We start from the raw sequence: 17,968 nt of genomic DNA, 5'->3' as shown, positions 1-17,968 counted from the left end.
ACTACAGTGGACTCTGGAACCCCAGTACACGTCATTTCAGTGTCGAAAGCAAGTCTTAAGAATACTTCGAGAAAGGGGTTTTTTCAGTTAAATTTTAAAACTTTTTTCTTACAGTTTTATCATTTTATACATATTTTTTCAAAACAGGGGTTTTTTTTTTGATTTTTTAGTAAGAGAAAACAAAAATAATGTATGTCAGTTGTGTGTAGTGATTGTTGTGTAATCATGAATGTTAATAGGCGAAAGGCTCCCTGCTACAGAATCTTATTTTGGCTGGCTTTTTCCAGACCAGACTCAAATTTTTGCGATGGTGACTGGCCCTTAAAGCGGGCCATTAGCCAACATAAAGGCTGGGGGCCCCTTGGGGACCGACGATGAAGGGACAGACAAGGGAGTTATGTATGTGTAGATGTGAGAGTGCATGTATGAGAAGGGAAAGTTTGGGAAAATCCTCTTCTTTTTTTTTTAAATTAATGGTCGCTAAAATGGTCTGTCGGTTTTTAATTTAAATTTTAAAATCGGTGAAATGCCGCCACTTCCTTACGTTGTTAGTAATGTTAGCTTAGCTTGTGAAGAAGCCCGGTCGGGCAGCGCTTTGATGTTGCCCTGCGCGTCTGCGATTGGTTTAGGCGCTTCCTCAGTTCCGTATTGGCTGGAACCTGTGGGAAAGAAACATGAAATGCAAAAAATTGTTAGCGGCAAGAAATGGGAAAAAAAGAGAGATAGTGTTAGTACGATTATTTCAAAGTCAAGAAAGATAAAATTTTCTCTTCTAATCGAAAAAACCTGTCACGATTTTTTTTTTTTTCACACAAAAAATTTTTTCAAAGTTTTTTTGAAGGGATTTTTTTTTTGAGAAAAGATGGGTAAACGGGAAGGAAGAAGGAAAGAAATACGATTAAATAAGGAAAATTCGAAGAATTTTCAATTTTCGAAAAAGGCTTAAGTTTTGACGATGATGCTGCCTGCTTCAGAGATGAATTTGTCGAAGACAGCACGTTTATCTTTCTTCGATTTGAATTTCAAAATTTCCTCGAAACAGAGTTTGGCATACTCGAACATGTAAAGGGTAGAGTTCGGGCAGTCCGATTCAGCGTCGGATGTGTCACTGATGTACTCGGCTCGGGTGTGGGCCGGTGCTGCCGTGGGAGGTCCGGCTTGTTTCGGAGGCGCTCGTAGCAAAGTCCGCGGTGGGTGAACTTGCGTTATTATTGGTCGTCGACTGGTTGTTGGACTTCAAAAATTTTTCGGGTTTTTCAACGGGACGGTGCGTGGACGCAATTTTTCCTGGAGTCGAAGCGGGAGAATTTTTTTTTGGGGAGACTTCGATACAGATTTTTTTTGATGGAGAGCGGTTAAGTTGTACGCTGCGAGGGAGAAAAGTCACTTTTGCTGGTTTCTTGGAGTTTTCAGCACTTTGCGAAACTGTGTTATTACGTTGTCCCGTTTTTTCCTCCGATGTGGTGCCGGATTTGAGCTTCAGTAGTTCGGCTCTGTATACACTACAGTTCCTGTAGCTAGCGGGATGGTTTTTTGAACAGTTAACGCATTCAGGAGTGTCCTTTCCTTTTATCTTGGAGCATGGTCGTCCAACGTGGGAATTAGTGCACTTGATGCAGCGCTCCTCGAAGTTGCATTCCGCGGCGAGATGAGACCAGCGCTGGCATTTTGTACATCGCTTCGGGGACTTGCGGCTGGGATATCGCTTGAAGAAGTCGACCTTAATTGCCAGATACTTGATTTCGCGATTTCTCGGTGCGGGGGAGCACAACCTTCCAGAGCGGAAGTTTTCGCTTTTTTCGTCGGTTTCTGGTGGATGAAAGTTGAGAGATGTCGAGAATTTCAAATCCAAGATTGCAGAGTTCGTTTTTAATTTCGCTTGTGGGGGTCAAATGGTCAGGCCCCTTGAGAATGAAGCGATACGATTCTTGAATTTGGACAGAAGAGTGTTCGATGGTGAAGTTGTTATCACGAAGAAAAGTGAGAGCATTTTGTTGATCACTAGCATTTGCGAAGAGAATGCGGTAGTGGTCCTTCGCGAATTTAACTTCAAATTTCTCCTTGCACAAGTTCCTGATGTGGTTTGCTATTTGCAACCAGCGGCCGTCGCCGATGAAGGTAACGGCATAGCGAGACTGTGTTGTCGCCGTGCTAGGCAAAGTGTCAGTCACCGGGGTGGGCGGTGCTTGATCAGGGTACCTGTGTTCCGATTGGTCGGTATGGCAAGGATGGGCGGGGAGAACGACGTTCTTCTTGACGGGTTCCCGGATGGGTTCATCGCTGGATCTCCTGGAAAAAATAAGTGATGGGATCGGGGAAAATGCATAAGAATCGTCCGTAAAGGATTTTTCCGGGGTCGTCGGTGGGTTCTGGGAGCGAGACGGAAGATCAAAGCTGATAACAGGTGGTGCAACTTTTTTTGTGAACCTTGCATCGGCTTGACGATCCCGAGGGGGTGGGACCGCGGCTTCATCTTTTTTCGGCGATGAGTATGGCATCCCGATTTTTTCCATCTTTTTCTGGATTTCTTTCCGTCTCATGTGGGCGATTCCCGGATAGTCCTCAAAGTAGCACGGGTAGGGATAATTTATGAGATATTTTATCGCACCGTCGGCCAGGCTCTGGATGCGTTGTATCTCGCTTCTATCCGTGGTTTTCCGGAGTTTGCGGAAGTCGGAGTATGCAGTTTGGAACGTGAAGCCATTCTTACATAGTTTCGCTGCCATGTTGTCGGCGCGTAGAAGGCTGTCGTATGGTTCTTCAATGGTGGTGAAGAATTCCTGCATGCTGCTGACATGTTCCTCCATAATAGATGATCTCAGGAATTCCTCGGTTAGTTTCCGCCAGCCACGGTTGTTGGGCGGTGCCACTCTTTCGTGGAAGAAACAGACGGGAACCTCTTCGATGCTATTACGGGCAGACATCCTGGAAATTGTGTCGTTAAATCAAGAAAACATTAATTATTTGAGATATTTCAAACCCGACTGAGTACGGGCTGTGTAAGGCTAGAAGGGACCTTATGGTTATAGATCTCAAAGATGGGCTGGCTTTTTCAGACCAGACCAGACTCAAAATTTTGCGATGGTGACTGGCCCTATTGAAATGGGCCATTAGCCAACATAAAGACTGGGGTCCCTTGGGGACCCCCGGTGAAGAGAAGGACAAGTGAGTAATGTATGTGTAGTTGTGAAAGTGCATGTATGAGAGGGGAAAGTTTGGGAAAAAATCCTCTTTTCGAAATTATATGGTCACTAAATGGTCTGTCGACTATTAATTTTGGGATTAAAAGAATTTTACGTCGAAAAAATGCCGCCACTGCCTTGCGTTATTAGTATTATTAATATTAGCTTCGCTTGTGAAGAAGCCCGGTCGGGCGACGCTTTGATGTCGTCCTTGGCGTTTCTCATTGGTTGAGACGCTAACTCAGTTCCCTATTGGCTGGAACCTGTAAAAAATACATATTTCATACACAAAAATATATGTTAGAAGGCAATGATGAAAAAAAAAAAGAGAAAGTATTAGTACGGTTATGCATGAAAGCTGGGAAAAATATATAGGAATAACGATTAAGAGAAGAAAATGACGAACACGATTTTTTTTTTTTTTTTTTTTGAAGTCACGAAGAAATTTTTAAGTTTTTTTGAAGAACGATTTTTTGGTTTTTTGGACAGAAAAAAGATGGGGAAAGGAAAAAGAAAAAAGATCAAGAAGTATCCGATTAAATAGTGAATTTACGAGAAATTCAGAGGGAGGCCTAATCTTTTTTTTCCAGAATATTTCCTGCTTCCGCAAGAAATTTCTCAAAGACAGCTTGCCTCTCTTTTTTTGTTTTCAATTTTAAAATGTCCTCGAAGCATATTTTTGCGAATTCGAAGACGTAATAGGTCGAATTTGAGCATTCTGCCGAGTCATCCGTTGACGGTCCGGAAAGTTCAGCGCGGCTGATCGCTGATGGTGCCGGTGAGGGTGCGGCATCTCCTGACTGCTTCTCGGTGACTGGGCTGCTTTCGGCTATAGGCTTCGGGAAATTTTCTAAGTTTTTTCGCAAGTCCGTAGAGCTAGATGGTGAGCTGAAGTCCGTAGAGATTGGACTTGTATTTTCACAGGGCTCACTGCTTGCGTTCGACTTATTTTTTGCCGGAGTTTTTTGGCTCGAATTTACTAAGTTCAGTTGTTTTTTCGGTGGTGGTGAGATTCTAATCCGCGGAGTTGATTTAACGCTGGTGCTGTTTTCGTGGGACCGCACGCTCCTAGGGATGAACTCGGTGCTTTTTACTGCGGGCGACGTGTTCTGGGGTGACGAACGACTTGGTGAACGGTTGGTGTTCAGCTTTTCCGGGACTGGGTTTCCCGTTTTTAGTTTCTTGAGTTCGGCTAAGAATGCGCTGCATTTTTTGAAGCTCGCCGGGTGTCCTTCGGAGTTGCAGTTCACACAGAATGGCTGATCTTTTCCGCGAATTTTCGTGCACGGTTGACCGTTATGTTGATCCGCACATTTGATGCACCTTTCTTCGTACGTGCAGGTATCTGCTCGATGTGTCCAGCGTTGACATCGGGTGCACCTTTTGGGGTTCGGTCGATTTGGGTTTCGTCTAAATGGAGCGAAACTTACTGAGATGAATTTCAGCACTTTTATGTCGGTGATTTGGCGGGACGAATGGTCACGGGGGAGAGTAATTTTCCAAAGCGGAATTTTTTTCCCTCGTGCCGATTTTCTCCTTGATTTAAGTTGGGAGATGCCAACGACGGTGAATCCGAGTTTTTCAAGTTCGGTTTGGATGTCCTTGGTAGGCGTAAGTGTGCTAAGGCCTTTTAGCACGACACTGTAGTTTTCATTATTACGGTTGGAGAATCGCAGAATTTCGATTTTCTGTTCGCGAAGAAAGTTTACGGCTAGGTCGTAATCCGTTTTTCCATGAAACTTAATCTTGTACGATTCGCCTTCGAGTTTCACAGAAAAGTTTTCTTCACAAATTTCGCGAAGCGGGTCCGCGATCTGAAACCATCGGTCGCTACCCGAAGCGCATACGGCTAGGCTGAGCGTCATCTCCGTCGGTGTCGGCTGGCTGTCACTCATCGAGGAAGGCGTGGTGACTTTCACTGGGACGCTATTTGATTGGCCCTTTCTTGCCGTTTCGACTGTGGGGACGCTGCCTGTCGCAATGGATTCTGGGTCTTTTCCTGAGGTTGAGTTCGTGAAAACGACCGTTGGAATTTTTTCTTGAGCAATTCTGGGTGCGAAATTTCCTGGAGAATTCCTGTTTCCGGATCAATCCTGGATGAGAAGGTTTCGTCTAGTGTTACGAATCCAGCAGGGTTGCTTGGGCCAGTGGTGTTTTGGCTTTCGCTGTTCGTGGTGAATGACAGCTTTTTTATTCCAAGATTTTCCAGGTTTCTCCTGATTTCATTTCTTTTCATTTTGGCGAGTCCTGGGTATTCATCGTAGAAACACGAGCTTGGGAAGTTGATGAGATATTTTATACCTCCTTCCGTGAGATACTGGAGTCGTTTGATCTCTTTCAATTCTTGTGTTTCCTTGATTTTCCCGAAGTCAATGAAGGCATTCTGGAATGTTAGGCCTTTGTTGCACGCTTTGGACGACGTGCTATTAGCTTTGAGAAGATAGCTATAATCGTCTTCGATGCTGTCGAAGTAGTTTTGCATTGACTGGACATGTTCAGCTATGGTCTTCTGCGATTTAAATTCATCCACAAGTTTATGCCAACCATGGTTGTCTGGTTTTGCCACTAAGTCGTGGAAGAAGCATACTGGGATATTTTCATTATCGTTTGTTTGAGCCATATCGCGAAAAAAGAAGGAGAACTGCTAAAGTTAGAGGGAAAGAAGTTTATTTATAAGGGTCCGACTGAGTACGGCCCGTAAAGCTAGGGTTGATTTAGCATGAGGAGCAAGAAAACTTGCGTGACCGTCACCATGGGTGTCTGGCGGCGTAAATTGAGTGTTGATGATTTGATTTGAGTTGGCTGGCTTTTTATTTTTTTCTTTGCATTATCATTGGAAGGCAGGTTTAGTTTTTCGTTATTTTCAATGATATTTTCCACAATCTTTTTAATAACTTCCTTTTTTTAAGCTTTTTGGATTTTCGTTTTACAATGGCGTCACTAGGTGGCGTTGTTCGCTGATATTGACTTTATTTTTATTTGAAGGCTGCTATTTTTATTAATTTTCTTTTACAATTAATTAGCTTTTTCTCGCATCCTGGCCAGCTGGCTTTGTGACTTTTTCCACATCATTTTTACTACACAGATATGTCCAATAGTTTTTCCACATCTCATGCATTTAATTTCTTTGTGATTAAAGCCTTGGCAGCGATAACACATTAAAACAGATTTAGGTTTCTTATACTTAACAATTTTAACATTTAGATTAAACAGGGTATTGATTTGAAAATTTTTTAAGTTGGCCCGTGGGGTGTAATGTGATAGGCCTCCTCGTGGTGCACCCTGGGTAATGCTAAATCTATCACACGTCATTGTCATCGCTTATTTGTGCTCATATCCTTCACTTTCAATAGCCAAGATTACATGTTTTTTCTACACAACTTACAGTACTTGTCTTGCGTCTTGTTTTGTCCTGTATATGTTTATGTCTTGTGTCCAACCCCTCATTGTGGACCCCGCTTAGGCGGGGAGGGGTCCTCCCAGACGGGGCGTTGCTTCTAGCGTATGCTCTGCCTGGGACGCTGTCTACCTGCGTGTTTGCCGTGCGTGGAGACCCGTAAGGCTGGAGATGGGGATCCTGGTTAGCCTGATGCGCTAGCTTTGGCCTCGGATTCAGCCGAAACGGGAGGCTTGGATTAGCCCCGTCCAGGTCAATCGGCTGTGGTCGCCTCGGTGGCTTAAGGGGTTACACTACTGGGCAGGTAGAGGGGCCGGGCCTGCCGGACGTCGTTGAGGTTTGTTGGTGCTGCTTCACGACGATCTTGGATCTTGAACGCGTCTGCTCGCCTGCTTTGGTGGTGTATAGCTCCCACCTAACCTGACGTTGCTACTAACTTTCACCGGTTACGTGTGCGCGTCCCCTCGTAGGGCTCCATGGTGGGCATGGTGGGTGGGAGTGGAACAATACCCATTCAAATATGGGAAAAAATCAAAATGCACCAAAACGTCAAAGAACTGCTTCAAACCAAACACATGTCACTGTAACTGCTTCAATTTCATCAACTGTCTCATTTTTCTTTCTGCACTCTTCAGATAACGAAAAACCGCTGGCCAAAGTATCACCATTTGTAATAGATAAAGCTCTCTATGGCACAGTTGGTACCTTAAAATCGGTGAAGGCCCTTCGTTCAGGAGACCTTCTCATCGAAACTAACACATCCAAACAAGCCGAACTCATTCAAAAGCTCACATCTCTCGGAGACATTCCAATAACAGTCAAAATCCATCCCACGTTGAATTATTCACGTGGTGTCATTTCAGATAATAACTTAATTAACATGGATGAAGAAGAACTAACACAAGAGCTGGCGTCTCAAGGCGTAACATCTGCCAAACATATTATGAGCCGCAAAGATGGCAATCCAGCTCCCACACGAAACATAATTCTCACATTCTCATCACCAACATTGCCGAAAGATATCAAAATAGGTTATTATAACCTCAAAATCCGGCCATACATTCCAAACCCTGTTCGATGCTTTAACTGCCAAAAATACGGCCACTCACGAACGGCGTGCCGCAGCCAACCCACCTGCGCAAAATGCGGTGAGAAGGACCACATTTCGGACAACTGCACTAATTCACCATTCAAGTGCGTCAATTGCGGTGGCGACCACCCCGCATTTGACAGAAAGTGTCCGAAATGGAATGAAGAAAAAGAGATCCAGAAGATCAAGGTCCTCAATAACATCTCATATATCGAAGCACGCCGTCGTATAACCTCTAACCAAACTCCAATAGGTAATAGATCATATTCTAATATGGTAACAAATCCATCATCAGCTAATATGACTAACAATGTCACCAAAGCATCCGTAACAACTCAGACTGAACCAATAGCTGATACATCAACTCAAACATCATCTAACCAATCGTGTAATAGTTGTGGCTGCTGTTGCTCCGCTGGTTTCCGGAGGGAGTCCACTACCTCCGAAGAAGAAGCGGGAAAAGCAACGGCTAACACATTCAAAATAACTACAGATACTAAACCAAAAATCAACTCTGCAAACAAATCGAAAAAGAAACCATTCAAGACCGGATATTCACGAAAAGCTGTACAGAGAGCGCTCAAATGTCCATCCATGAAGAATGTGTCATTAATTGATGACACATCAATTGGTGACATGGACCTTGACAATAGATCAGATTCCGGTACTACTCGCCGTAAACTAGACCGGAATAAATTTAAAGATCTTGAACCGTCTACTTCTACTTAATTTATGGCCAACATAATTCAATGGAACATTCGTGGTCTTAGACCCAATTACGAAGATCTCAAGGATTTGATCAATCACTATCATCCTGTTTGCGTGGCACTCCAGGAAACTTTCACGAAGCCCTCGGAGACATGGAACATCAGGCGACATTCCCTCTTCCGTATCAATTACGATGACGGGAGTAGAGCCTGCCGCGGTGTTGCTCTGCTGGTTCCACATCACGTGTCGTCGCGCGTTCTAACGCTGCGCACGAACCTGCAAGCCATCGCGGTGGAAATTTCTACTGGCCTAAGAATTACCATCTGTTCCATTTATTTGCCACCAAATGACAACATCTTACAGAGAGATCTAGAAGATCTGATTGATCAATTACCTCCACCATTTTTTCTTCTTGGAGACTTCAATGCTCATAACATGATATGGGGTTCTAACAGCAACACCCCTCGCGGGGAAATGGTTGAACGACTGTTAGATGACATGGACCTTGCCATCATGAATGATGGCAGTTTCACTCATTTCCATGCCCCAAACAATAGTTTCACTGCAATAGATTTATCGTTATGCTCACCTTCACTCTTGCCCAACTGGTCCTGGTCGGTTGATCCGGACCTCCACGGGAGCAATCATTTTCCTCTAGTGGTTAAGTGCCTTGATCGAAGCCATAGCATACCTGAGGGTCCTCCTCGGTGGAAGCTTGTGGCCGCCCGATGGGCAGACTTCACGGTCAAGGCAGAAATCACGGAGGATATGGTTTCGCAACCCGACGTCGACCACTGTGTCGACCTTGTCACCAGTTGTGTCATCTCTGCAGCAAATGAATCAATACCCAAAGTCTCCTCGAAACTTCCTAAATTTCCTAAACCTTGGTGGAACCACGAATGTAATCTTACGATTAAAGCACAGAAGAAAGCATGGAGTAGGTTCCGGCGGTATCCTACCCATGACAACAAGTTGGCATTTTTAGAAGCAAAGGCGATAGCGAGAAGAACCAGGCGCCAGGCTCAACGCGAGTCCTGGCAAAAGTTTACGACGGGAATCAATTCATCAACTTCATCCAAAATCATTTGGGACCGGATCCGAAAAATCAATGGTCATTATCAGTCTCATCCACTTACCATTTTAAACACCAATGGCACTATCATCAGCGATGTGAGGGATATTGCGGATACCATCGCCGCTCATTTCGCCGCTGTTTCCAGTGATGCGAATTATCCCCCATCGTTTCATTCCATTAAATCATCAGCCGAACGTACATCGTACACCTTCCGGCCTTTTACACCGGAGGGGTACAATTCATTGTTCACCCTTCATGAACTGACGACGGCCTTGCAGCGAAGTCCTGACTCAGCTGTAGGGCCCGATGCTATTCATTATTCCATGATTCGGCATCTATCACCAGAATCACTGTCACATTTACTCATATTATTCAATCGGATCTGGGTCAGCCATTCATTTCCTGACACCTGGCGAGCAGCCATTGTTCTTGCATTCCCGAAGCCTGGCAAAAATCCTCAGCAACCTAACAGTTACAGACCTATTGCTTTGACCAGTTGTCTATGTAAGCTCATGGAACGCATGGTCAACTATCGCCTTATGCACTACCTTGAGGTTAACAATATTTTATCGAAACATCAAAGCGGCTTTAGACGGTTCAGGTCCACAACATGCAATATGTTACGCCTTGAGACATCAATAAGACAAGCATTTGTGAAGAGGGAGCATATGCTAGCCATATTTTTCGACATAGAAAAGGCCTACGACCGTACTTGGAGGCACGGAATTCTTTCCGACCTCTATAATAGCGGCTTGCGGGGCAACTTGCCCATTTTCATTAAGAACTTTCTCGCTCGCCGCATCTTCCAGGTACGGATCGGAAGCACATTATCAGCTCCCCAAATTCAAGAACAAGGTGTACCTCAAGGTAGCATTTTAAGTGTTACACTCTTTATTTTAAGACTCAACGGGGTGTTGAACCAACTCCCGTTGTCTGTCACTGGCGCACTTTACGTGGATGATCTCTTGATATCATATCAATCAGTGAATATGAGGTCAGCCGAGAGACAATTGCAAACCGCACTCAACAAGATCAGCAAGTGGGCACATAATAACGGCTTCTCATTCTCCGCTGACAAAACTGTCGCTATGCACTTTTGTCGGCGTCGAGACCTACATGATGACCCACAATTGTTTCTAAACAATAGTCTAATACCAATAGTAGAAAATACAAAAGTCCTCGGCATCACATTCGATAAAAAGCTGACTTTCAAACCTCATATTGCACAATTGAGAGCTCGTTGCATGAAGACGATGAACCTCTTGAAGGTCATCTCGTCTACATCATGGGGAGCAGACCGTAAGTCACTCATTCACTTGTATAAAGCTCTAATAAGATCAAAGCTTGACTACGGCTCCATTGTATACGGGTCAGCACCTCGGAGTTATCTGAGTGTGCTCGACCCAATTCATCATCTCGCTCTCCGCATTTGCTCTGGAGCTTTCCGAACTTCTCCCATGGAAAGCCTCTATGTCGAATGCAACGAGCCATCACTGACATCAAGACGCCAGCAACTTTCTTTGAAATATTATTTCAAAATGAAGTCTTTACCAGATCATCCACTTCATCGTGTAATTTTTAATCCCTCATTTCATAGACTATTTGCTGCTCGCCCTTCATGTGTTCCATCTTACGGTCTTCGTATGAGGGCACTTGTGGAAGAACTACAAATAGACATCAGTCGTGTGGCCCCAGTTGCTTGGCAACTGGCACCATGGGAGCAGTCTCTGCCAGATGTCTCTCTTTCATTATCATCATACTCTAGAGCCACCACAGCAGATGTCATATATCGACAGATATTCTTTAGGCACAGGGGTAGGTACAACAGGTACTTTCCCATATATACCGACGGCTCTAAGAGCCCTGGGCATGTCGGTTGTGCCTACATCTGCTGTGAGGAGACATCTTTCAAACTTCCCGACATATTTTCTATTTACTCGGCAGAGCTGTACGCAATCCTTCAGGCTCTACGTCATATACGACGCAAACGCCACCGACGATGCATCATTTATAGCGACTCTCTTAGCTCATTGCAAGCATTGTGTTCTTTTACTTTTCACATTCATCCATTTATTCATGCCATTTTTCATGAACTGCATCACCTCATTCATCACGGTACCACAGTAAAATTTTACTGGGTACCTAGTCATGTAGGAATACCGGGCAACGAAAAAGCAGACAACGCAGCTCGAACAACAACTAACATTGACAATAGCCTTTTGGTACCTGCCAGTGACCACTTCTCAATCCTCCGGGAAGTGATGCATCGCCACTGGCAGCATCATTGGAACAATCAAGTTAATAATAAACTTCATGCCATCAAGCCCACACTTGGCCACTGGCGTTCGAGCTGCAGGACTAACCGAAAGGAGGAAGTTCTGCTTGCCCGGTTGCGCATAGGACACAGTCGCCTCACACAATCATATTTATTATTACGAGAGAGTCAACCAGAGTGCCTTCATTGTCAAAGTCCATTGACCATTGCTCATGCTTTTACTTGTTCACATCATCGTCATCATTTTACGACCGCTTTTGGTCATAGTCATCTTTCACTTCATGACATTTTAAATGACAATAGCGATGCATCTCGCATTTTTAAATTCATCAAAGCCATTGGTTTATACGACAAATTATAGTTTTTACAATTTATGTCATTGTTTTATGTTTCATGTTCCGTTTTATATGTTTTAGTTTTTTGACATGACAGAATGACATTTTTCTCATTTTTATGTCTTGCTTTGGCGCAGTTTGACCAAATTGGTCCTTGCGCCAATAAATTGAAAATCCAATCCAATCCAAGTTGGCCCGTTTTTTTGTTAGTTGGACTTAAAACATATTTAGAGGTTTCTTATTTTTTAAGCTTTTCATTTGGCTGACGTTGATTACTTCAAAGTTAAGTTTAACCAATTCATCTTTGATTAAGTTAATGTCGCAAGAGTGATGTAAGTTTTTGATTACTACTTTAATCGATTTTTTGTATCGATATCGTGATCATTACAGATTAAGTTATTTTCAGTGAGAAATTCTTTAGCTAAAGAATGGTCTTTTTCATTCATACATTTAATGTGAATTTTATCTTTGATCAAGACACCATTAAATCCTTGCTTACATATCTCAATTAATTTAGCGTTTTGAGGCCAGTCTTTAACATTAACAATTATGATATTTTCGCTAGGCCTGTTTGAGCATTGCTCTCATTGGTTGGTTCGTTTGTCTTATCCAGTTGAGATTGCAAAATTTTATCAATTACACGTTTTTTCTTCTTCTGATTCAGTTATAGCAATAATTTCTTATCTTTTTGTACCTCGGCGGATATGTCCCTCCACTTTATTATCTTTCTTTTTCCCTGTCGCATGTTTACATTCCATATTTAAGATGGTTAAGCCTTTTTCTATCATAATTTCAGCTATCTCTTCAAATTCTGACTCATCTTCTGGTTTTATTTTTCGAGCTTTGCTGATTTCATTATATAGTTTTATCATGAGGGAGCGTTTTTTTGCATGGGCTAGCCTGTTCTACGCTTTCCTTAGGAATTACTTTAGGAACATGCATTAATTTCCCTATGAATCTATTCCTTTGCGGTGTAGAATAAGACATTGGGACATTTCAAAAGCCGCTAAAGCATTCTGTTTCGGCTCATAAGCCTAGATTACGCATGAGCATACATTCGTCCTGGGCCATTTCGAAGTTCCCCCAAAATAATAATCTCGGCAGGAATTAAATTCAACTCACCCCAATGCTCCTGATGCCTTGATCGTAGCGGTAATTGGTGCCTGTCGGCTTCCCTTTACCAAAACTACAATATGCGACAAGGATCAGAGAAGCATCGAGGTATCATCTACCCCAGTGGCACAACGGTATCGTCATGCGTTGGATCGACGTCGATACGTCGAACGGTACAGTAAAAAGGTATTTACTCAATAAATGTCAAAATATCTTTTTTTCCCCTCTAAAATGGTTTTAAGCTAATTTTTATAGCATTTCGTTTTGAGAGAGAATATTTTATACATTATTAGTCTCTTTTAAAATAATCCAAAATTTTGCACATAACGTCGAAATTGCCATTTAGAACGACCATGAACGGTATTCCGTTTTCCCTCTCCCGGCTTTCCTGTCAACAACGAAAACCGCCATTTTGAAAGAGGGAAATGTACAGCACGCATGGCATTAATTGCAAGCCGCGAAAGCAGATGATTTTTGCGCTGTTCTTTTTTAAACGAATATATATGTGTTTGTTAAAATATATAAAAAAGTGCTAGCTGATACACAATCGTTCATGCCAAAGGTAAAGAAACGAACGAGAGGTTAAAATTTTCAAGAGATGTACTTGACTGGACTTGATCAATGACCCTGTATGAAATAAATTTTATGAATGTATAATAAACATTTCAATAAAAATTCCATATTTAAAAATAATTTAAATAGATAGTTTTTCCTTGGAAACTTTGTGCAAAAAAAAAAACTTATCCAATCCTTGAGAATAGGCCGTTATCCGCAACCGGCAAAGTTGTAGTTAGAGGGGAATTGCCAATTGTTTTAGTTTCGTTTGTCTCCCTCTTTGTTATCGTTCTTCGCGTCTACTTGTTGCTGTTATTATGGCAGGTAAATCTGAGCATATAAGTTCTTATAAATATGTTAAAAGAAAAATGGACTCTCATTTTAATTCCATGAAGAGAAAAGCTGAAATTGCGGTGACCATAAATGGAGCTTCGGCCACTTGTAGCATCAGTGCTTCTTCAGGGCCAAACAAGGATTCACAAAATCAAGTGTCATATAGAGGAAAAACCATCAGTCATTGAGCTGACAGCTTTTGAAAGTGGATGCTCTGCTGATACAGCTATTAGAAATAATGAACTTGATGGCAATTCAGCATCTTCCAGTTTGAGTGATGATTCTTCTCTTGACGATCATGCTTGTTCCTCATCGTCCTCAGTTGATGAGCTTCCTATTTGCTCTTGAATTGAGTGAATTTTAAGAGTTTGATTGCGATAAAAAAAATAAATTACCACCCAATAGTGAACTCCAATCTATATTACGTGTCTGGGCTACAAAAAACAAAATTACACATTTTGTCCCGAGCGAATTATTGGAGATCTTCAGGGATCATAATTTGCAAAAGATAGTCGCACTTTATTGAAAACCTGCAGATCAACCAATATTGTGCCCATGGGTGAAGGTCAATTTTCGTATTTTGGAATTGCCTCAAACTTAAATACGTAGTTTAGATCTCTATAAATTACGTGAGACAAACATCTACCTCAGAATCAATTTTGATGGTTTACCATTGTACAAAAGTTCGCCCATGCAGTTTTGGCCAATTCTTAGGATGGTTGAGGTTGAAGAGGCAAAGCCGTTTCATGTAGCATGTTATTGTGGTTCAACAAAACCATCATCTGTTAATGAATTTTTGGGGGAATTTGTAGAAGCCCAATATCTTCTACAAAATGGCTTCATTAGAGATGTTGTAATATATACTGTATCAATAAAGGATATATGCTGTGATTCGCCAGCACGATCTTTTATGAAGTGCAAAAAACAACATAATGCATACTATGGATGCGAAAACTGTGTGCAGAAAGGAATGGCAGTTGAGAGACATGTTAAATTTTTAGAAATAGATGGTCCTTTGAGGACAGATGAAGATTTTGCATTAAAAAAAACAGCCTCAGCATCATACAGGAACATCTTTGTTGACATCATTGGGTGTTGGAATGGTTTCCCAATTTCCTTTGGATGTGATGCATCTCGTTGATTTGGGGGTGGTAAAAAAGTTACTGCTGTACTGGATGAAGACTGGGGATCGTGCACTTTTGAATTGCACGAGACTTTCACAGTCCCTAATACTTCAAATTTCTAAAAAGTTAGCTTTGACTTCCCTAAATGTTCCAATAGAGTTCGGTCGCAAAGCTCGCTCTTTAAAGTTTGTGGATCGTTGGAAAGCAACAGAATTTCGTCTATTTCTATTGTACACCGGTCCAACAGTCCTAAAGCACATATTGCCACCAAAGCTTTGCAACATGCAAACATAAAAAATGTCTAATCAGCATTCTAAGGAATTCGGATTTATGTGTCCATGATCATTTTCTGCACACGAGGGCTAAACCGGGACCTACAATTTATTGCCGATTCCGAACGGCAGACTTGTATTTATACTCATCGAGAGATTGGTGGGGGAACTCCCTGCGGTAGCAATTTTTTGCTACCGCAAGTCGCCGTTTTTTGTTGTACCCCTGTGTCAGGAAAGTTTTCTGACAAGGATGAACCGGGTATCGAACTTGCGACACCTCTAAACATCCTTTGGTACTTTAGGCGAGCATCTTATCGACCGGGCTACCGCGCCCCTACATTGTATACGCTGAAATCATTTGTGGAGGACATGGGAATATTGTATGGGCTTAAAAGCATATCTTACAATGTTCATAATCTTTTACATTTCCCCAGTTGTGTTAGGCAGTTTGGCAACTTGGATAGCTTCAGCTGTTACCCGTTTGAAAATTGTCTAGGTATGCTTAAACGTTTGTTGCGCACAAATTCCAATCCTTTGGCTCAGCTGTGTCGAAGAGTATCAGAAAACATAATTTTGCACAAAAAAGATGTATAAACCTTTTGGATTGATCCATTTTACGGTTTTGACAACTCATCGCTATGTTCTGGAGAACTGTATTCTGCTGTAGACATAAATGGAATAAAAATTTCGACATCCAACAGTTGTGACAACATTTTTCAACTTAAGGAAAAACGTATAGTTTCAATAAATTTAATAGTTAAAGGTATTGGTGGTGAATGTTTCATATTTTGTAATGAAGTAGCGTGCAAAGAAAGTTTTTTCAATGAGCCAGCTGATTCAGATATATAAAATTTCTCATCTAAACTCATCCAAGTAAATTCATCTTAAACTGGGATCTAAAGATTGTTATATGTTTATTGGAGAAGTTAAGTTTTGATCAAGTATTGTCAGGATAAATTTTTTGATTTGCACTTCATTCATTCTAGTAGTTCTATGATAAAGACTATCATTTCCTTCTTCGTGTATGAAGGGTATGAACATTGTGCCACAATAACATGCTACTGAAATTTATATACGCCTCTACCATCTTTGAATGAAGTACAGCAACTTTTGGTGAGTATTAGAAAATATTTTTATTATAAATAATGTTTCCAGAACTGGTTTAACATTAATATAACTGATTATTTATTACTTTAAATGTGGAGATACATAATCTAAGCACTGGCGTGAAAATGCACGAATAGCTTACTTGCTGGCGACACGAAAACGTTGTGTTGTGTTTACAAAAGCACCGTTGCCACTATATGATAGCAAAATAACATCTTTAGGTTTTAGCCTTTTAAATGGCTAAGTATATTTATTACAATTTTAAAGCTATTAAGGTGATTATAATATGATTTATAATTGTCATTATGGTATGACTCGTAGTGCGGAAAAGGTATTGGATAAATTCCTTCAAGTCAAAAAGTTCACAAAAAACAATAAGTAATCAATCATCTTTGAACTGAATGAAAAAACTTCTACATGGAGAATCGTTCTTTCAGAGGAACACCCAATAAAAAGAATTTATTTTAAAACTTGAATGTAATGCATCACTGCGCATGCTAAGTATAAATTTCATTTTTATGTTTATAATTTACTCCATAAAGTTCATTTTTGACAATTATGCGTTTTTTAAAATTACTGTTGACCCTGAATTAGTTTTCAATATATCAGCCCGATACCGAGAGAAAATATCCCCCCTACAAAATATATATTCGTTTTGAATACTGTTAATATTCAAGTGAAGCCAACTGTGACTGGAAACTGCATGTGAACAAGGTTACTGGAATTGCTCTTGGCGTTAATAAAGTAGTTAACACTAAAACTCTTTTATAGTAATTCTTTTCTCTTCATTGTTTCCAGAAAAGAAGTATGCTGTCGTCGGTTTTGCTGATGAAGATTCAGTAGAAATTATTCCCTGCAAATGGATTGTCTCTGCAGTAGAAGCCAAGTGGCCACCACCTACAACAAGTATCTCTACTCTACAAAAACTTGTGAAAGATTGTAGTGATGTTGAGGACTCCTGGAAGTCTTTTAAAATAAAAATTTACAGTAGGACAAGTAAGTATAAACACGACCACGGAGTAAAAATGTCCCAAGATGATGAATAAATTATTACATGACACAATTTGCAAATGATTATTCTATATTCAGATTCTTACTCGAAACTAAAGCGACAAGTAAACTGTGTTTAGCCAAGGATACTTCCAATATTGGATCAGACTCATCAGAGTCTGAAGATGGGTTTTTTCAACTGAAAAGAAGAAAAATTCCAGTTCGATACTTAAATAACCAGATGTGATTTTTTTTTTTTGGCTTATTAATGACAATATCAACAAATCCAAGAGAATACATGTATTTTTTTATACATCAAGTAGTCTGAGTTTCATTTTAAAAATAAATTTGTGATTATCCTTAGGTCTATGTTTTTAAGGAAAATGGTAAAAATCAGGCTATCAATTTTCTT

The 17,968-nt window shown here is 41.2% G+C and overlaps 1 pseudogene; it reads left to right on the top strand.

The window, feature by feature from the left end:
* The first annotated feature begins 14,153 nt into the window (after positions 1–14,153).
* On the top strand, positions 14,154–17,696 carry LOC149074670 (uncharacterized; annotated as a pseudogene).
* Positions 17,697–17,968: the final 272 nt, after the last annotated feature.

The sequence above is a fragment of the Pholcus phalangioides genome, unplaced genomic scaffold (genome assembly GCF_987345545.1).
Source record: "Pholcus phalangioides strain wild (caught in Gottingen) unplaced genomic scaffold, Ppha-v1.0 ptg000017l_1, whole genome shotgun sequence".
In the NCBI taxonomy this organism is placed as follows: domain Eukaryota; kingdom Metazoa; phylum Arthropoda; class Arachnida; order Araneae; family Pholcidae; genus Pholcus; species Pholcus phalangioides.
The sequence above is the reverse complement of the archived record's forward strand: the minus strand, read 5'-3'. Positions and strand labels throughout refer to the sequence as shown.